The 8386-nt window shown below is 31.9% G+C and overlaps 3 non-coding genes across 3 annotated transcripts; 1 reads left to right on the top strand and 2 right to left on the bottom strand.

Annotated features, from left to right (window-relative positions):
- Positions 1 to 1689: 1689 nt before the first annotated feature.
- On the bottom strand, positions 1690 to 1761 carry TRNAT-GGU. The gene has a single exon. It is a non-coding gene; the product is annotated as a tRNA-Thr (tRNA).
- A 1130-nt stretch (positions 1762 to 2891) lies between these two features.
- TRNAD-GUC lies at positions 2892 to 2965 on the top strand. The gene has a single exon. It is a non-coding gene; the product is annotated as a tRNA-Asp (tRNA).
- Positions 2966 to 5312: 2347 nt separating this feature from the next.
- TRNAC-GCA lies at positions 5313 to 5383 on the bottom strand. The gene has a single exon. It is a non-coding gene; the product is annotated as a tRNA-Cys (tRNA).
- Positions 5384 to 8386: the final 3003 nt, after the last annotated feature.

Genomic DNA, 8386 nt, shown 5'->3' with positions numbered 1-8386 from the left:
AAGAGGATGAATCGAAATATAGCCGCTACACCAACACTAGGCGCAAAGAACCACCAGATTGACCTAGTGGATAAATTAGAAAGACGAGACAGAAACAAAACAGCAATTGACCAGAGAATGCGATTGCATTATAAGGTCGCAATTGAACAGATCGAGCAAGTTCAAATGACGTAACATAAAACCTATAATGCGAAAAGCACCGTGGAGAGCAACAAAAGCCCACAGACCGCCTATTGACACCCACGAGTAAAATCTCCTTGTGCTTCAGGACCCCACAGTAACACCAAATGCGCTAAACTATTAGCAGGCGTAGAAATGCAGCGGTTAAAAATTGCAACCTTCTAAATAGGAACTAGCCAATCCATGAGTATACCATGAAGTTACAAAGGTTGTACCTGTGACCAACCCCCCCCAAAGCGAATAGGCACAAGGAAAGAGCAATAGACCAGACCAACCTACAAAACGAAGCGGTCCCTCCGTAACCATCCATCCATAATTCAAATAAATCTTTTTCGTCTTTGGTAAATTTACCAAGGCTATAGTCATAGCGATCCTCCTATTCATCTACTTCAACCATTTCCGAACACCTTTATATATCTTAATGTTATATATTATGTTTCAGGACGCTCAAATTCTATCATTTATTTATGATTTGATTTCTCGCGCACTGCCCCATAAAATTTAACCTTTAGAATTTCATTTAATTGGTTTCGAAGATCAAAATATTTGATTTTATTGGTCCTTCTTCTTGGTAAACGCATCAACTCAAATTGTTTCTTCCTTGCTATTAGTTTCTTAATAAGTAGTTGAATCTAAATCATGAATTGTCAGATGACTCATTACTCAGATAAAGAAATCTTTTTTTCTATTTTATTTGATATCTACATGTCCATGCCGGTAAAAAAAGGAAAATTTATTATTTATATCTAATTCAATACAATATTTAAATAAAATAATAGCAAACTGTAAATGAGAGTTTCTTTCTCACATACACCTTCAATCCCATTACATTGTCATCTTGTAAGCATCAATATGGAAATATTTGATTGATATCTGAAGCCATTCTTTATGATTCGATTTTTTGATTCTTAATACAATTTGATTCTTATACAACTAGAATTTAGGCTCTTGTTATGTTCTGGAATCAAAACAGATATTGAAATACCCTTTAGGTATTAAAAAATTTGGAATAAGACTTTCTTTCTCTAGGCAGGAACGCAATATTTCCTATGAAATATAGAAACAAAAGATTAAATAAGAGATATCGACAGATTTCCGAATAAAAAATATGAAATAAAACAATCTACTGTTTCAATTTTATCTCTATCGAATTTGAATATCAGAATAGTGGATATAGTCATGATTCGACGGGTTAGGTCCACTTACTTTTTCTTTTGGATTTGTTGATTTCTAATCTATCGAAAAGGGAAACAACGAATATCTATTTGGCGATTCAAAAGCCGACTTATTATTATTCATTGTATTATAATATAAAATGTTCAATTTGATTTTCTAAATTACTCTCTCACTTTATTATTAGTTATTATTAAACTCTCTCACTTTATTATTAGTTATTATTAAAATGAAATTCATTAGAATGAAATTCAAAAAATCGAAATTATAGACTTTCGAATGAAATTTTCCTATATAGAAAGTTAAAGAAAGTAATAGAAAGTTAAAGAAAGTAAAAGCCCCTTATCGGATTTGAACCGATGACTTACGCCTTACCATGGCGTTACTCTACCACTGAGTTAAAAGGGCCGTCTTGATTTAATTCCTGACTGAGTCGATAGGTAAATCAAATATATATATATATTAAATATATATACAATAGACGCATAGTGGTTAGTAGCTCATTTCGCAACTAGAAGCGAGAATCGATAACTTAACTTATCAATCCATCGTCTAATTAGGGAAGAAAGATGGATTCTGTCTGACTTTCTTGGGTTAGTGTTAGATAGGGACACTACTATTTCTTAACAATGAGATGAGGCAATCTATTAAGTAAAGTAAAAAAACGAAACTTAACCCTCTTTTTTATTTTTTTTCTGTCAGACCAATCACTTCTTTAAAAGATTTTATACTAGACTTTTTTTTTTTCGATTTTTTTTTTTTCATATTTCCACTTCAAATATAAAAGAAAATATATCGATTTTTTTTATAGAATTGTGATTAGAATATGAATATGTAAAATAAAAAAATGATATAGAATGCTATAGAAAAAATAAAAATCTTATAAGCTAGTCATACCATTTGATTATATTGACAATTTAAAAAACTGACTGATCATACTATGATCATAGTATGATGGCGGTTGAGCAAGTATGCCCCCATCGTCTAGTGGTTCAGGACATCTCTCTTTCAAGGAGGCAGCGGGGATTCGACTTCCCCTGGGGTAGGGTACTACGAAAGGAAGTTGATCATGGATTATCCATAAAGTTCGAATAGATTCTTCCTGGGTCGATGCCCGAGCGGTTAATGGGGACGGACTGTAAATTCGTTGGCAATATGTCTACGCTGGTTCAAATCCAGCTCGGCCCAATAATTCGCTGTCTACATAACCTTTTTTGTTTTGCATAATTGACAGAGAAGGGTAAGAAAAAAGTCAAATATCTGGGTATATTTCGACTTTACTTTTTTCTTTATTTCTTGTGGCTCGTTACTTTTTGTTTCCATAAAAAATTACAATAAAAAATAGATTATCAATCGATTTTAGAATAATGCAAGGATTACTAGTAATCGGCCTTGATATCACTTTAGTGATATCCATATAGATATCAATATATTACTTGTGATTTTCTTTGTTACAAAACACTAATTTGAATCTAAAATTGAAATGATTATGATGAAATCATAAGAAGGAATATGTAAGCTACCCGCTTTATTTCCATGGGATTGTAGTTCAATTGGTCAGAGCACCGCCCTGTCAAGGCGGAAGCTGCGGGTTCGAGCCCCGTCAGTCCCGGCGGATTCAATTAAAAAAAAAGAACTAAACTCCCCTTTTTGTTTCTGGGCAAGGGGATCAAAATGGTTTCGGTTATCTTTTTGTTTTATTTTTCTTTTTTCATCAAGCAAAAGAAAGGGGTATTTCTTTTGCACCAATTTAAAGACATATGTAAATTAGTATAATTATAATTATTGAGAGCATTCACCACTTCAAGAACGAGATACTGTATGGGGTTTCCTCTTTTTGTCAATTAATCTCCCATTAACTCGTGTAGGAAAATAAAATAGGATAGCGTATAATACGTTTGCCAAGAGTACCTATATATACTTTGTTTCTATGAAGTCAAGGAAGTGAAAATAGTTCGAATCCAACCAAGTAAAGAGGATGTTTCAAAAAAAAAGATCAAATTAGTCTTCCCTAATGAATATGCTCTTTTTAAAGATTAGAGTCGATGTCGAAGAAAAACTCGTAAGAAAATTTAATATAGTTAATTTTTTGGAATATTTTCGTTTTTTTTTTTCGGGACTCGTCTTTATCACATTTCCTTTGTTTTACAAAAAGATCATAGACCCTTACAAAAACAAAATTTTGAAAATTTCAAATTGAAATTTCGTACTTGTTTTCTCTATTTGATTTCTATTGTTTATTTAAGGTTCTTTAGAAACTCTTTTTATAAACAATCGAAGTATAAAAGGTTTTTTATGATATTTCATCAGATGATTGTACAAGGAAAGTACTAGGTTGTAGAAAAAAAAAAAAAAAAAAAGAATCATAAATAAATAGTTTTTTATTGGATCAGGAATCTCATTATGTATTCGGTGTGGATAAAAGATCTTCCTATGTTATACTATTAAATTCTTGACGATGAATCGATTTTATAGCTCCGATATTGTTATTCATGATATTTCTTTCATTCGATATCATCGAAATCTAATTCATCTGAGTGAGTTTACAAGCGAAAGATTTCTCATCTCTATGGGATTAAATCCCGAGATATTCCAAAGAAAAAAAATAAATAATAAACGATTTAATTATGGAAGTCAATATTCTTGCATTTATTGCTACTGCACTCTTCATTCTCGTTCCTACTACTGCTTTTTTGCTTATAATTTACGTAAAAACGGTTAGTCAAAATAATTAATTTGAATACAATTTGACTATCAATGACAAAAAGGATGTCAATTTCTCGTCTTAAATGAAAGGAATGCATTAGATTCAGTAGTATCCTAAGGGGCCCGCTAGTATGGTAGAAAGAGATCTCTTTCTACCATACTAGCCATTATGGTTATTGTAATGTATAAAGATACAAGTGAAATATCTTAATATAAGGAATCCACCCATATCTCTCTTTTTCTTTATAAATGTAAATATAAATTAATATAGAATATGAAATCTATGTACATACTTTCTCAATTTCATTTGTTTGTTTGATCCATTTAATACGGATAATCCGAATTCGATGGAAACCTCTTGAGATTTCGAAAGGGGGTTATCCCATGAATGGTTAACGGTATAAACTCTGATATCAAAAAAAAAAATGAGTCAATAAAACAAAACATAAATCCAATTTCTAAAAAAGATCTTAAAAAAAATTGCCGGCCGGTCTAGAAAACTAAAACAATTGATACAGGTTGATAGAGTTTGATTATTATCGCAATTAGGAGTACTTCTAGAGTCCACTTCTTCCCCACACTACGAGAGAGAGGGAAAATGTAAAAACTACCATTAAACCAGCCCATGCGAGACTTACTATATCCATGTGAATTCTGTCCCCTATGAATATGAAGAAACTTTTCCATTATTGTTCACTAATAATAGTGAAATCACTGGTGCAGAGTCAAAAAAGGGAGAGATATTTGGTCACCATTGATGAACTACTCCAAAAAATCCACTTATCTTATACTGAGTTATTCTTAATTATAGAATTTCTAGTAGAATCGACAAGATGTAAACACAAGTAAACAGATACTTTTCGAAGTATCCAAAAATCTGACTCATATGTAGAAAGAATAATCTTTTTTCTTTCTTTTATCGTTTTTTATTTTTATTTGAAGTAAAACGAAAGGCAATTCTTCATCTAATCTAATATTGATTGAATGTCTGAGCATTCCGACACTTTCATGAGTCTATATCCAAAGTATCTTAGATCCTTTCCAAAACTATTAATTTAATTCCCTCTCTGCCTATCCAATCTAATGGATTTCCCTCCACTCGTTTTAGTTTTCCTCTAATCTGATAGGTAAAACTTTAGGTTAGAGAATAGAACCTCGAGAGCCAGGGGCTTAGAATCACGAAAAGAAAGTATCAAGAGTCTTTTCCTACGTTTGTTATAGTTTTATAACAGGAGATTTCAAGTCTCCTGTTGAGGCGGCACCCGGATTTGAACTGGGGAAAAAGGATTTGCAGTCCCCCGCCTTACCACTCGGCCATGCCGCCAAAATGATTTGTACTAGATTCAAATTTTCTCTTGTTTTTTTTTCAACTCCGAAAAAAATATAGATTTTCAGTCACAAAATATAGAATCTAGTACAAATCAGAACCATTAACTATTGACTGTAAATTCATGACCTTTTTTGAATTCAAATTTACATTTTTTATTTCTAATAATATAAGATAAGAAAATCATTAGAAATAGATTTATAACTAATCTATTTTGAGTTTTTTCAATTAAAAAGAAATCTTCTTCCATTTGAATTATAACACTAATAATGAGTATATGTAAACCCCAGAATCAGAACATACGTTACCTTGTATAGCTCTATAATGGGGTATTTTATCTCTCTAGGGATGCTTTTGAGGAGTAATTCTCAATAAATTTTTGTATTGAAATTTTTCATTGAATACATTGAAAAAAATTTTTAATTTTTGGTAGAGCACAGCATGTGCTGTTCCAAATAGAACTGTACCACAATAAAAGAAGAAAAAGAGACATATATATATACCTGTGCATTCTTTTTTATTTTAATAATAATTAAAATTAATAAATAAAAAACATACGTTTTCTTACCTACTTCAATTCAATGATATTCTAAATATTCTATTCAAAATAGGTAAAAATCCATCTTTTTTCTGCAACTATTTTTTTGAACAATGAAATACAAATACATGAAAAAGTAAAGTGTTTAAAAAAAAGTTTTCTATTTCTTATATGTTTATCTGCTCGAACAGATCCTATCATGAATACCGTTTTTTATGGTATGCGATCGAATTGGAATATGTAATATCATAGGTGAAAATGAAATTACTTTTTTTCTAGTCGTTACAAAACTCCATAAGTTCCAGCGGTATTTCTAAATTCTGTTCCATTCGGATCTCTTTCTTATAAAAAAATTCCAATTGAATCTAGTCTCCGTTCATACGGATTTCATACATTCCATATATCTTGGAGTTGGATAAAATTTCATGTGATTCAGTAAACAGAATAGAAATTCCATTATTGCTAGATCGAATTCTATCTATATGATTCGGTGAAGAATGAGATATGGGATTTTTAAAATAAACGGATAAATGATAAATTCAAAAAAGATGCTCGGGGATGGAAAAGAGGGAACATCTACAATACCCGGATTTAATCAGATACAATTTGAAGGGTTTTATCGGTTTATTGATCAGGGTTTAATAGAAGAACTTTCGCAATTTCCAAAAATTGAAGATATAGATCACGAAATTGAATTTCAATTATTTGTGGAAACATATCAATTGGTAGAACCTCTGATAAAAGAACGAGATGCTGTCTATGAATTACTTACATATTCTTCTGAATTATATGTATCCGCGGGATTAATTTGGAAAACCAATAGGAATATGCAAGAACAAAGAATTTTTATTGGAAACATTCCTTTAATGAATTCCCTTGGAACTTCTATAGTAAACGGAATATACCGAGTTGTGATCAATCAAATATTACAAAGTCCTGGTATCTATTACCAGTCAGAATTGGATCATAACGGGATTTCGGTCTATACCGGCACCATAATATCAGATTGGGGGGGCAGGCTAGAATTAGAGATTGATAAAAAAGCAAGAATATGGGCTCGTGTGAGTAGGAAACAGAAAATATCTATTCTAGTTCTATCATCAGCTATGGGTTCGAATCTAAGAGAAATTCTAGAGAATGTTTGCTACCCTGAAATTTTCTTATCTTTCTTAACCGATAAGGAGAAAAAAAAAATTGGGTCAAAAGAAAATGCTATTTTGGAGTTTTATCAACAATTTTCTTGTGTAGGTGGGGATCCTACAAGAGATGCTTACTTATAAATCTGATCATATTAGAGCTCGCCAAGAAGTACTTGGTACCACTATCATTGGAGGAACAATACCTAAACCAGAAGATGCTCCAGAATCTTTTCGATTACTTGTTCGAGAACTACGATCTTTGGCTCTGGAACTGAATCATTTCCTTGTATCTGAGAAGAATTTCCAGATTAATAGGAAGGAAGTTTAATCGGAATGAATCACAAAATTTCTTATATGATCGATCGGTATAAACATCAACAACTCCGAATTGGATTAGTTTCTCCTCAGCAAATAAGTGCTTGGGCCACTAAAAAATACCTAATGGAGAGATAGTTGGAGAGGTGACAAAACCCTATACTTTTCATTACAAAACCAATAAACCGGAAAAAGATGGATTATTTTGTGAAAGGATTTTTGGGCCTATAAAGAGTGGAATTTGCGCTTGTGGAAATTATCGAGTGATCGGAGATGAAAAAGAAGACTCGCAATTTTGTGAACAATGTGGAGTTGAATTTGTTGATTCTCGGATACGAAGATATCAAATGGGATACATAAAACTGACATGTCCTGTAACTCATGTATGGTATTTGAAACGTCTTCCTAGTTATATTGCGAATCTTTTAGATAAACCTCTTAAAGAATTAGAAGGTCTAGTATACTGCGATGTGTGATTTGATCGAAATTTTTATTTTTAAGAATGATAAACTCTCATCCCCTTCAATCAATTTGGGATGCCCTCGATCTGACATGTCTCTTGAAAAGAGTAACATGAAGCTCAGACTTGTGGGTGTATTCAATACTCCCAAATAACAAGGGCGATTGGTCTATGGTCGATTCAGTAAAAAAAAAGTACTTCAAATTGATAGTCGTACCTCGTGAAAAGAAGACCTTTTTTTTGTCGAATTAAGCATTCCCTTATCTTTCTAAACGAAAAGAAATTTGGTTTTTTATATTGAAGTAAACAAATATGTCATGGTTGGAGAAGTCTATACATCGCATATAAGCTTTAAGAATATTGTGGCATAACCATCGAGGTAACGCAGGACCTAAAAGATCGAATGGAACAATACATAGACAAATAAATCCCGTATGAATTCTAAGGCATTCCTTTCACTTAAGGTAAAAAGTATTCCGGCATTCGAAGGGAAGTAGACTACTCAAGAATTTGACATTTTTTTCTGTCGTAATTTTGAATTCACTAAA

The sequence above is a fragment of the Brassica napus genome, unplaced genomic scaffold, assembly GCF_020379485.1.
Source record: "Brassica napus cultivar Da-Ae unplaced genomic scaffold, Da-Ae ScsIHWf_2671;HRSCAF=3429, whole genome shotgun sequence".
In the NCBI taxonomy this organism is placed as follows: Eukaryota; Viridiplantae; Streptophyta; class Magnoliopsida; order Brassicales; family Brassicaceae; genus Brassica; species Brassica napus.
This window is presented reverse-complemented; position numbering and strand designations above follow the sequence as displayed.